This window comes from Barbus barbus, assembly GCF_936440315.1.
Source record: "Barbus barbus genome assembly, chromosome: 40".
NCBI classification, from domain to species: domain Eukaryota; kingdom Metazoa; phylum Chordata; class Actinopteri; order Cypriniformes; family Cyprinidae; genus Barbus; species Barbus barbus.
In genome coordinates, this window is record NC_136718.1 from 7,353,088 (window position 1) to 7,365,987 (window position 12,900).

The 12,900-nt window shown below is 40.1% G+C and overlaps 1 protein-coding gene across 4 annotated transcripts in view; it reads left to right on the top strand.

Moving 5' to 3' along the window:
• Positions 1-2,861: 2,861 nt before the first annotated feature.
• The window catches only part of LOC306859995 (zinc finger and BTB domain-containing protein 46-like), a 75,915-nt gene continuing 65,876 nt past the window's right edge, over positions 2,862-12,900 (top strand). Inside the window, exon 1 of one of the 4 annotated variants that reach the window (XM_079401487.1) lies at positions 2,862-3,331. The gene's annotated coding sequence lies outside the window, so the exon portion shown is untranslated. The remainder of the gene's footprint in view (positions 3,332-12,900) is intronic. The other 3 variants (XM_079401489.1, XM_079401490.1, XM_079401488.1) reach the window with 3 other exon arrangements.

Genomic DNA, 12,900 nt, shown 5'->3' on the forward strand with positions numbered 1-12,900 from the left:
CAGCACCAAAAATAGAAAGGCAAGATTAGAGTTTGCAAAAAAGCACAAAGGTGAGCCAGAAGAGTTTTGGAACTGTGTTTATGGACCGATGAGACAAAGATGAACCTTTATCTAAGTGATGGGAAAACAAAAGTGTGGAGAAAAAAGGGAACTGCAAATGATCCCAAGCATACAGCCTCATCTGTAAAGCATGGTGGAGGTGATGTCATGGCATGGGCATGCATGGCTGTCTCTGGAACAGGCCCTCTCAACTTTACTGATGACTTAATGTATGATGACAGTAGCAGAATGAATTTGGAAGGGTACAAAACCATCTTGCCTACCAATATTCAAGAAAATGCCACCAGATTCATTGGGAAGTGCTTCATATTGCATTAGGGCAATGACCCAAAACACCCTGCCAGTTCAGTCAAGGAATTTATAAGGGCAAAGAAATGGAAAGTCTTAGATTGCCCAAGTCAATCTCCAGATTTAAATCCGATTGAACATGAATTTCACCAGCTGGAGAGGAGAGTAAAGGCAGAAACTCCCCAAAACAAGCAACAATTGGAATTGGCTGCATTAAAGGCTGGGAAAAGTATTTCAAAGGATGAGACCAAGAGTCTGGTGATGTCTATGGGTCACAGACTCACTGCTGTGATTGTGCGCAAGGGATCTGCAACTAAATAATAGCTTTTAATCTTTTATATCTGCCTTATGTTCAACTGTCCCAATACTTATGCTCACATCAATGAGTGGGATGAACTCTAAAAGTGCCATTCTTTTTATTTGGTAAAACATTATGTGTTGAAACGGCTAATAATAAAATGTGACATTCTGTAGTTGTGTCTCATATTCATCTTTTAATCATATTTGCAAATGTCCTGACTCCACAGCCAACAGAGCAATTTCGTCTTTACTGTTCCAATACTTTTGGAGGGCACTGTATATATTAGCACACTCTTACACTTAGTGACAATTTTTCTTAACACATTTAAGTACACTTTTTTTAAGTAAACTTATAATGTCAAATTAAAGTGCATTCATATAAATTTAGCCTATAATACATTTACATTTATTTGCAATTAAAATGCAGTTAGGTGCCTGAAAACATTACATTCTGTTTTAAGTATATTCTTTTAAAGTATATTTGTTTTGTATTAGTACTGTTTTTAAAAATATGTTACAGTGTACTTCTTTTTCACAAGGTAATTTTTCAAATAATTTTTTTTTTTCTAGCACAGAGTTTGCTAGCAGGACTGTCTGAGCATATTTGTTGAGAGGTTTTGAAAATAATATGTTGTCTGGTCACTTCCCTATGTTTATGTGTGTGCAAGGCCTTCTTTGGCCCTTGTCCCTCTGGCCCGGCTTTGATGAGTGTTCATGATAGGAATTAATAAATACGTAAGAGGGCTAATGAAGTTTGAGCCCCATGCTGGATGGAGGGGGATGGTGTTTAAGAGGTGGCAGGATAAAAGGGGGCGTAATCAGGCAGACTGTGTTGTGTCAGGCAGATTGGCAGACCGCCGTTGGCGTACATGGACAGGCAGACGGATAGAGCAAGGGAGAAAAGCAGCTTGATTCTGACACGGATTGCGGATGCAGAGAGTGGCTAAAGAACATCAGTATTACACGCGTGCACAGGAGCCTAAGACAGAAACCCTGCCACAGGTCAATGGGTTTAATCCACACAATCCACACACACACACAAACCCTGCCTGACACACGTTCCGATCCGGCCAAAGCTCTGAAACACGCACATGTGCAGTACAAAATGGCCTGACTGCTGTTTCTCAGATTAAGCGGTGAGAGACAGCATTAAAATAACAAAAACTGGAGTGTAAAGTTGAGCCATTCAGATTTTTATGCATCTCCAAGAATATGCTAAAAGAGCAAAAGTAACCACGCCTCCTGCGATTTGCATAAGTACGCAGGTGACACCTTCCACACAGATTGAGAACACTAGCCTGATGACATGCCCTCGCTGGTGAATTCAAAGCGCCGTTCTCGCCACTAGGGGGCGCGTGTCACTCTCGCGCACAGTGGACAAAAGCGTGTGGCAGCCGCTCACTCACGCCTACACGCGCCTATACGCACAGACGCTCCCTCATGCAAATTCAGCAGTATCCACGGGAAAAACCAGCACAATCTCTATATGAACTGGACACTCGCTCTGGTAGACAAAAGGATTTTTAAACGAGCTATTAGCCAAAACAATAAGACAAAAATAATCAAATAAAGAAAATTAGTAAAGACAATAATAGTTGCAACAGCTAAAATAATTACATTTTAACATGTATTATAAAATATATCATGTATTTTATACTGAAATATGTATGTATGTGTGTGAGTTTGTATAAATCATATTATATTTAGTTAAATCTTATATAATTTTTTCATATAATATAATATAATATGATATAAGCATACCAGCAGACTTTTTAAGCAAAGTAGTGAATAAAAAAGTTGACAAAAACTAAAACAAAACAAATGATCAGTTTTATATTTACAAGTCATGTGTATATAAATATAACTGGCAAATTGCTCAGATAACATAAATTAAAAATAACAACATAACATTATATACACACACACACATACGTCATGTACAGGTTAAATAAAAATGATACGAATTGAATTACTTTATTATTTTTAATTTTTTAATACATTTTTTTTTAAGTTTAGTTTAAATTAAATTCACCCGTATTCCACCTGTCTCAGTACGCTAAGCATCTTTATACTAATAAGGTGTGTATGATGCCCTCTGTATATTCATAATTGACCCGGAGGCTTCATGGCAGTATAAGGTTAAGCTGGAGCTGTCCAGGGTTTGATGGTGAATGCGAGCGTTTATGTTGCCTCATTTCCTGTATTTGACTCTCAGTCGAGAGAGAGAGAGAGAGGGAGAGAGAGAGAGAGAGAGAGAGAGAGAGAGACACACACACACACACACACAGAGGGGGAGGTTGGTTCCTGATACCGAGACACGGAAAAGCAGGGGAGGGAGAATTACAGAAAAAGACGAGCGTGGAGAGAGGGAGACAGCGAGCAGGGGAATTACACTGACCCACACACACGCGTCTCCCAGCTGCCTGCTGACATTGTTGACGTGCTCATTCTCCCAAACCTGTCACGAGCGAAATACTGGAGCTCCAAAGCATCGACATCGCGCTCCCCCAGAACTCATGGGTTAACAGGTATGCCTCTCTCACCTTTCCACTCTATCTCTAACAGCACTTCCTCTCTCTGACCACCGCACAGGCTTCAGTCTCAGCGCTTTTACAATCATACTTGACTTGTCATCTGGATGTATGGCAGAGACACGAGCTCGCGCCTCAACACAGGTTTTCAGGTAAGTTCAAGTGCGAGTTTACGCGAAGCCGGTGCGTTTGCGTTATTTTCACGTCATTGAAGTAGACTGCGTGACAGCAACCTGTTTGACGTCTCCAGGTGAGAACATGCTCATGACAGATGATGCACGCGCCGCGAACAGCTGTCAGATGTGCAGTCATTCATTCAGGATAGAGTTTTATTGGAGTGATGGGAGACTTTCTTTTTTAGTCTTGTCAACCTTTTGAACGCGCCGATTACGCTTTACTTCACATTTCACCAGGAACTTAATAGCCTACTATTTATATTATAACATTTGCCCTAAGTTTTAATCCTAAAATCACGTCCTTTGGGGGTCAATGTATGTGGTGGTGGTATTTAAATGAAAAGCTCAGCTTTGGCAGGCAAGGGCTTAACCCCACTCTCTCTTCCCCTCATTTAACCTCCAAAAGGGGAATTTCTCCAGCTGGAAATTTCTGCTGCGTCAACACCCTAAACCTACTACCAGAAAAGGGAAGGGGTTTTTTTTTTTGGACTCACTTTACTATTATTTTATGTCCTGCATAATTGAATCCATGGACTCGGAGCCTAATACTTCCCTCAACTTGAGGAGAGCGGAGTATATTCGAGTGTTCGCTGGGGGAAGCGTTAGGTGATACTAGCGCTGCTCTTTGGGTTATTGTCTGTTTTTTTTTTTACCCCGTCTGCCCCCTTAAAGCTGGTCAGTTCCGTCTTCCTCCATTTTCTCCTTGCTGACGGGTTGGTTTTAAGGGGAGCGACCCCACTTGTTTGACTCGCCGACGGCGGAACATCAGCGGGTTTACAGATAAACGTCAACAACGAATTGGAACGCGCTTCTTTGAATCGATACATTCGAATCGAGCGTTACGCGCAGCAATGTATCATTCAGCGAGTCTGTCAAAAGAATGTGGCACTCTATTGATTATTATGATGCTTGTTCGCGACGTGTCGGCTCTTGTTTGCTACAGGTGCACCCGATTCTGATTGGTTAGTTGGAAATATTTGTAACTGTTCAGGCGAAAATGTCGAATTCAGACTGTTAAAAACATTAAATGTTACTTATCAGTGCATTTATGTGTGAAATTAGCCGCGGTATTTGAACTTGTATTACGATATACAAGAAGCTAAATAATTGGAACCGTCACGATTTTTAAAATGACATTCATGCATTTATGGCATTGTAACTGTCTGCAGTGCAAAAATGAGTCAGTTGAGCAGAAGAACTGGTTATGTAAGGAACTGTCCTCATGCCCATCTACACAGAATGAAGCCAGTGGAAACATGACAACTTCCCTTTGCCAATCACTTTTTAGGTTTTCTCTGCCTCTGACACTCATGACCTCGATTTTAATTGAATAATGAGTTAATAAGCATGCCATTGGCATTATTTATACTATTGTAGATGTACAGATTGTAGTGTGTCTTGATGTTAGTGGTGTGTGTGTGTGCCTGACGATGCTGGCAGGTGTCTGTTGTAGCAGAACAGCCTGTCCACCCCTATCTCTCTCCTGGGATGGAAAACAGTAATTTTAAGGTAGCCTAGAATCATTTAATGACACCATGTGCTGGACTTGTTGCTGACCAAACCGGCGTAATAGATTCTCATGTGTTCTTTTTATCTGTTATATACTCTTATAGTTTCAAACTGTTATTAGCCACTAAAATGTGGTCTTTTCTTTGCTTTCTTCCTTTACTTGACTATGAAGTGTGTAGATACTCCACAGAATTATAACTCTTATTCTTGCGGATAAAAGTTTAGTGATTGTGTTCCTGCAGCTTGTCTGGTAAAGCATGGTGCTAACAGCTCCAGGGGTTTAATTCCCATTGAGCACACAAACTCATAAAAATATACCGTCATAAATATGTTTTTAAGGCACTTTAGGTAAAAGCATCTGCCAAATGTATAAACGATTGTTCTTCGATACACACACACACTGTATTTGTGTATTCTTTATAGCTACAGCTCTCATTCTAGAGGGCAGTGTTGGTGTTGCGTGTCAGGGTCGTGTCCAGGTGTTTTTGTTTAATGTAGAATCCGTGTGTGTGTGTGTGTGTTTGTGTATAAGTGGGAGAACATTTTAGGCAGGAGGGGGCTCTGGTCCCCTATGCATATTGACTTCCTCACAGGTGTGGTTGTATTGTGTCAACAGAAAGCAGGGGAGGGGAACTGGTTCCTCCTACATGGGGTAAAGGGAAGAGAGGGGCTGAAATAAGAGTGAAGAACAGCATTGTGTTCTAGGAACTGCTTTAATGAAGCCAAAATATCATACCTGTCCTCGCTCAGCACTTAATGAGCTGTTAAAAGAATATTAAACACAAGTTCAACTCTATTGTTGGCTTGCTGTTGATTATCGATTATTTTATTCTGAAATGAACACTAGTGGCAGTATAACACCAGTAACTTTTATTCCTTTTCAAACAAAATATGATTAAAGGGGGCATTATTAATTAAGACACATTTTTGTGTGGTTCCTTGCACAATATGTTATGACCTCAAAACACAAATGTCACAAAAAATAATTGTGACATTTGCTTCACATAACAAGCTCTATATGTTTGAATTTTTAGATGTAGTAAACTTACTCTGTAGCGCACCTGGTACAGCATTACATTGAAAAAAATGAGAACTGATAAAAGAGCCCAAAGACTCAGAATCATTGCTAAAGTGGCATATTTGCTTCAGCAAATGCCCTTTTATCTCACATTTGCTTTTGTTAATACTATTGAGTAGGTTTAGGGTCAGGTTTAGTGTAAACTGTGTGTTACATTCAAGTGCGATAGAGCATTAAGTTGTTTCGAAACAACCTGTATTGTATAAAGTGCTATATAACTAAAGGTGAATTGACATTAAACATTTAAGGCCTCTCATTGGACATCATCATTTCTAATCTGCTGCGATACGTACAACAACCAACATAATAAAACATTGTTAAATTTCTTGTATTCATGTTGCCAGATTCCCTCACTGGACATTTCACTTTGAAGGTGTCGTGAAACGTATAATATAATTTTGCTGAAATATTACCACAGGCATATTTTTCAAGTGAGCCTGAGTTGGACTAATTATGAGTCTATGCTTAAAACAAACAAACAAATCAGCAAATGAATGCCCCATAGAGTTCCACAAAGTTGAAAGTTTCTATTGAAATTGACAGCACAGAAGTTTCCAAAAGAACTGAATTTGTATTTAACCCTGAATATTCTTTTAATGTGCTGAATTATGCATGTCAGCGCCTAAAGCTCAAGTTGCATTCAGCTAAATGAATGTACAAAGAATGCAAATTTTATATGAGGGAATCCACCATGTTGGAGTTTGTTTAATTGGTTGTAGTGCTATAATGTTTAAGCATACATGTTTAACATGTCTGTGGATGTGCAAGTGTATCTTGAGGGAGGTTCAGGCAGTTAGTTGAACAAGTGTTTATTCAGGGTGGTTGCGGTTGTTAATCTGAACATTTGCACAGAAAGGCAAGATATGGGGGAGGAGGTGGCTTATGGTGCAGAGGGATAGAGAAACAGATAAAGAGGGGGTAGTTCAACTGGCCGTGTGTGTGTTCATGGAGAACGGGTGCTGATGTGGGGGGGGGTGGGGGTATGGGGGTGCAAGCTGACACGACACACAGCTGAGTGTGTATGTATGTGTGTGTGGGTGGAGTGTGTGGAAGATGGCTGCTCTCCCCAGGCTGTGGGCTGTGTTGTGTGGGTAACAGGTTAGAAAGCATGAACCTGCAACAACACTGGGGACCTGCTTCTCCCCCTCACTTTAAAGACCACACAAAGCCCAATATTCTATTTATCAGCTTGGAAACACACTGTACATTAAACATCTGTACAGTGCGTGTCTCGTATGATGCCTCACATCAATATTTAAAGCTAAACGCAAACATGACTGTTCAACACACAATTGTTGCGTTTAAATTTTTTATTTTATTTTCTCACACCAGATGTGCAATCAAACTCGTCCCTTACCAAAAACTAGGAGTTATTTTGTGTGAGCGGGGATGCATACAGGTGCGCTTCACTCCCTAGAGCTGTTTGGGGGCTTGTGCGTGTGTGTGTGTGTGTGTGTGTGTGTGTGTGTGTGTGTGTATGGAGTGACAGCTGTGCTCATCAGCCACTTAGATGTGTTCATCCCCCTAGATTAGGCGCTCGGTGTGTGGGTTAAACCGGAGCCGACCTCCCTGGAACCGCCCCACAAAGACCTGTGTCCTCAGGTGCCTTGTGAATATTTCAGTGGGGGCTCTCAGGCTGTGTGGAAAGCCCTGGGGGAGAAACCGAGTGAAAAAAAAAGCCCCTGGAAATGAGATGGCATACCCTGGGTAAAGTGGGCTTTACACTCCTAGGCTGAAAAAGAGGATGTGGTTGTGAGGTTTTTGTTTCTGTTTTTCCTCCTCTTTTTCTCCTTGTGCTCTCTCGGATTGTCCATCTTGTATAATCATACAATAATAATTCTCTCTCTCTTTCTCTGTCTGCTGGTGAAATTCAGTCCAGCTTGGTGGTTTGTAAATCGTCACGTATTCCTGCTTTTGGGTTTGCAAAGTAACAAACGCACACACACAAACTCGTTTACAACACCCCCGCCCCTGTCACATTCGGTCGTTTCTGGCTTACTTTCTGACCACACGTGGTCTTAAATACAGGATGTTTACACACGGGGAGGTATGCTAACCCTCACCAGTTAAAACCATACTTGTCTTCATCCTCTTCAGCCCCTTTAACGTGGTGATTATGGGTTTAGAGTAAGTAGACTTTATCTAATGTACATCCCTGCTCAGCTTCAAATGCGAGTGTTAAATGAAGTGTCACATATTGTAAATTTGGCATGTGTTTGTGACGGTTACTAAATTTTCTCGAGCAGTAGTTTCACACATTTGTGTTTTGAGGAGAGTTTGACGTCACACTCAAACCGAGAGATTCAAATCGGGTGACCCAGAGAGACACGCTCATTCATATTTACACAAACTACTATTCAAACTGTCTCTCAGAGCGCATGGCATCTTTATTTTATTTCACAGTAATCAAATGATCACAAGTATGATCAGGGTTGCCAGATCTGCATTGACCAATCCAGTTTAAATATAACCCACATGACTAAGCTTGCCCAAATTCTAAATTCTAGTTTTCAACAATTTGAAATAAAGTATTTACAGTTTTAAGAACTTGTTCTGATGCATTTCTTCTCCTTCTTGGTGCTTGTCATGTATTTCTGTACACAAGCTCCCTAACAGTCATCAAGCACAGTTTTATCAGTAAAATATAAATTGGTAGATTAAAATACTTCAATACAAGCTTTTGAGTCAAATATAATTTATGCAATATGTCAAACCATTAACCCACAAAAAAATCTACCCACAGCAACAGATAAAAATAGCTAAATTCCATAGGAAAACTGTGAACCTGGCAACCTTGATTATGATAAAAGTTTACAGTTTAAATAGCCACATAATGTCACAGCACAATATTCATTCATCCCAACGGCATGTATCCACACTTATTTTGCCTCACGTTTCATGAATTCAGGGTATGTGACGAGGTTAAAGTTACATTTTCAGACTTAACACTTGTTAGCTGGTTAGTTTTGCACTGATATGTAGTATTTTGGGTTACAACTGATTTGTTAGGCAAGGCTTTTAATTGCAGCTCACTCCAAGTACACTCAAGTCCAATAGTTTGTGGTGAATGCTAATTTGGACATCACAATTACTACATTTCCCAATTAGATTTTATCAAACCCCTTCTATTTAATTGACCCAGTAAGCAACCGCATATGTATCCTGCCTAGCAACACCCTGGTAACATGGTTTTTACACGGCGAAACAGCTTGAAATCTCAGCTTTTGAAATTGTCTTGAGGTTCATTTGAGGAGACATATGTGAGATTACTGGGGTCTTTTCTCTGGAGAAACGCCTGAGAAGCAGCTGAAGTGTGTAATTTCTGTGCCAACCAGAACTGCAAAAATAATTTTCTAATTATTTTCATACCCACTAATGTTCCATTGTTTGGACAAACAGATAGTCCCGCCCTAAACGCATGCAATTGGTTGAATCACTGTTGCTGTGTCAGTCTGGTCGAGATGTTCAAACAAACAGAGCAGTGTTTTCAAAGCACCACAGAGACATACTGTTATACTTTTCAAGGAAATCAACCTAAAAATGACTGATTTACAGTCGTCTCCGCATACTAAACCTGGATTAGGAAGTATTTTAACAAATTTTGTTAAAAAGCTCCATGTGCTCTTCAGTGAAAACGGTTTCTGTCAAGTAGCAATTGAGATACGACAAAAATAATAGAGCAAACAAAGAAAAGGGGTTTATTTTAGCGCTCAGTTTTGGACAGGAAGACTATTACCATTTCAAACGTTCTCAGGTGAATCGGTGGACAGGCGGTTGTCCACTTTCCATAGCACTTTTGTCTGTCTCTTAAAAGCTCTGTTTATTTTTCAGAAGATGGTTTAGTCTGTCTCTATGCTTTTCATCCCATCTTGTCTGCCAAGAGCTAACCATTAAGGGAGGGTGGAGACACTCCCAGCGCTAACACATTTACCCCACAATACCACAGAAGGCTTTTCCTCCTCGCTGTGAATTACAGAAAGCCATTGCAATCATTGTTAGGGCGAAGGTTTCCTTTCTTCAAGACCATCTAGATCTGTGTCTAAATGCGAGCTTTGAAAATTCCCAAACCAAAAGTCAAAGCTGATTTAAGTTTGTGGTGCACAAATCCCCAACTGGAGTGTCACAGTCTATCAGATCCACACTGCCTCATTGCTTAGCAGGCAGTAGATATGTCACGGACATTGGAAGGCCTCTGTTTTTCCAAATGTATTGTGTGATGTGCCGATCTGCATTAGTCCATTATCAAGGGTCGGTGTAATCCTGAGAGGAGTTCATCGCCAAGTGCTAAAGTGCTGCTAACAGGGCCTGTTTAACATTCAGCACTTCCCCCTCAACATACAATTATTCCTCTGCTCTTGCTATTAGCATGTAGCGTTTGTCTGCGTGCCTTTAATTGAACTGATTTAACGTAAGCCAGATCAACTAGTTTTTGTTAATTAGTTCTGTCTTAAAAGTGCCATCAGAACATGAAATATTCATCACGGTGAAGAGGTACATTTGTTGGCGGATGGATAAGTGTCTCGTATGGGAAACTCTCAAATGTGATGGAAGCGATTGCGAGGGCAGAAACCTGGGACTGCCGCTTTCGCTGTAATTTTCATCTGTCTTGTCAGTTGTCAAAGTGCTTCAGTAACAACTTGGATTTGCACGCTATGACAATACGCAAAAATTGCAGCCTGAATAATGTACAGCAAAACCCGTGTTGTCACTTTGATGGACGATGTCAGTCAGTTATGGACTGTGTCCTTCATGCTTGACTCCTTGATCACCAGATCTGCCTTCCAGCCCTGCCCAATTCAGTGTGTACTTGATTGTTAGTCCTGGAAAAGGAGTGTTGGAAACAGTACAGGTGTGCCCTCCGTGGCCCCATTTCTCTTTTCTACATAGATTAAATAAAAGCCCTGATCTCACTCTGGTTCCAGCTTCCACGCCCTGCTCTCCGAGACTGAACACCCCCACAGCCAGGTGAGCGTGCAGCAGTGCCAAGCTACATGGGAAAGTTTGTGCTGCAATTATGTTACGGAGGAATGAGTTAGCTATGAACACTGTGACGCACTTTGTGTTTATTTGATTTAATTTTTTCTGATTTTGTTCAGACCTCCTAGCACCCTCTAGCAGCTTTCATCGCCATCATAATTGGGAAAATAAATTGTTTGCTTATTTATTTATTTACTTGCTAAGTTATCTACTTATTCGTGGTTAAAAACACAAGGTGCCATCATGGTATTTTTATGGCCAATTTTATTTTTGTTAAATGACATGAGAAAGTTTAGAATTAGTTAAGATACTACCATTCTTAATATTTTTTATCTTGTTTTACCTGAACATACCTTAAACAAGAGCAGTTTACATTAGATGAAAAATTATGCGAGACTGAATTAAGGTTTTTAATTTTTAAGTTTATTTTCTAGTTTTAATTACAAGTCTAATAACATTTAGTGAACTTTATTATTGGGAATTTTGAAATGAGCTTTATTCTATTCTATTCTATTCTATTCTATTCTATTCTATTCTATTCTATTCTATTCTATTCTGTACTTACCAGACCTCATAGCACCCTCTGGCAGCCCCCACCTACTTCTTCATTTGCAAAAAGTGTGGGGGGGGGGGGGTTATTTGTTCATGGTTCAAAACACAAGGTGCACCACAGTATTTTTATGGGCCTTTTTCTTTTTGTTAAATTAAATGATAAAGTTTAGGGTCAGTTAAGGTACTACCACTTTTAATCAATATTTTTATCTTGTTTTTTCAGTTTAATATCTGAACATTCCTAAAACAAGATCAGTTTACTTTAGAAGAAAAATTATGTAAGACTGAATTAAGGTTTTTAATTTTTAATAATACAATTTTTAATTGTAAATCTATTCATATTTAGCGAGCTTTATTCATTTCATTTTTTTATTAATTTTTTTTTTCTGAACTTTTCAGACCTCACCCTTTGGCAGCCCCCACCGACTTCATCATTTGCAAAAAGTTTTTTTTATTTTTTTATTCATGGTTCAAAACACAAGGTGCCACCACGGTATTTTGACCGTCCTGCTTTCTTAAAACGAAATGCAAGGAAAGGAAATCAATGAAGGTCCTCTCCCCCTCCCATCCCACCCAAGGGGTTGATCAGAGAACGTGTTGGTTGGACACTCGATACCGCCACCTCACAACGTGGGAATGTGTGACTTTCTTTAAAATTAGGTTTGTGAGGTGGGCGGTGTTGCAGAATGATCGTGATCACCAGAGCAACACGCTAGCCCTGCTATTCCTACTCCACGCAGCATTCTGCAGCTTATACATCGCTCGCATTAATCGAGTGACGTTAACCTCTGCAGGTGACACCTGAGCCGTTTGTTGCGATTCAAAGCATTGTGTGGCGAAATGTACAAAAGAAGGAAAACCAGACAGTATGGGACAGGAGCGAAGCGTCTGGTGACAGGGTTGACTCTTGGCCACACTCGTGGTTACCATGGCAACACAAGCCTGGGTAAAAACACTGGCTATTGTTAAGCTATACTTGATTATCAAATATGAAACAAAAGAAGCTCTTAGAGATAATGAATTATTTAGTAGGGTCATATCGGCCTTGAGGAAGTTGATACGTAATGTTTTATGGGTTAATATAAAATGCATTCAAATCTATTATAACGCTTGTAAGACTGCTAATCTCCTGGACTCTCATTCTCTGTCTTTCTCTTCTCGCTCAGTCACTCGCTTCTCTTTCTTTTCTCATGTTGTGATTACAAATTGCCAAACTGACTAAGTATAGCCACAGTTGTGTTTCTCTTCATTTTCTGCCACCAGTCCTCAGCAGACAGAAGACAAAGGTGTGAAAATGCCCCTTTGTGACAGAAACACTGATCATAGGAGTCAATATAGGGCTCAGCGATGGAGATGAGTGAAAGGGTTTAGGGCCGGTTAACAGTACTGCCGCTTGCACTTCATCAATATTTTTACCTTTTTGTGTCAG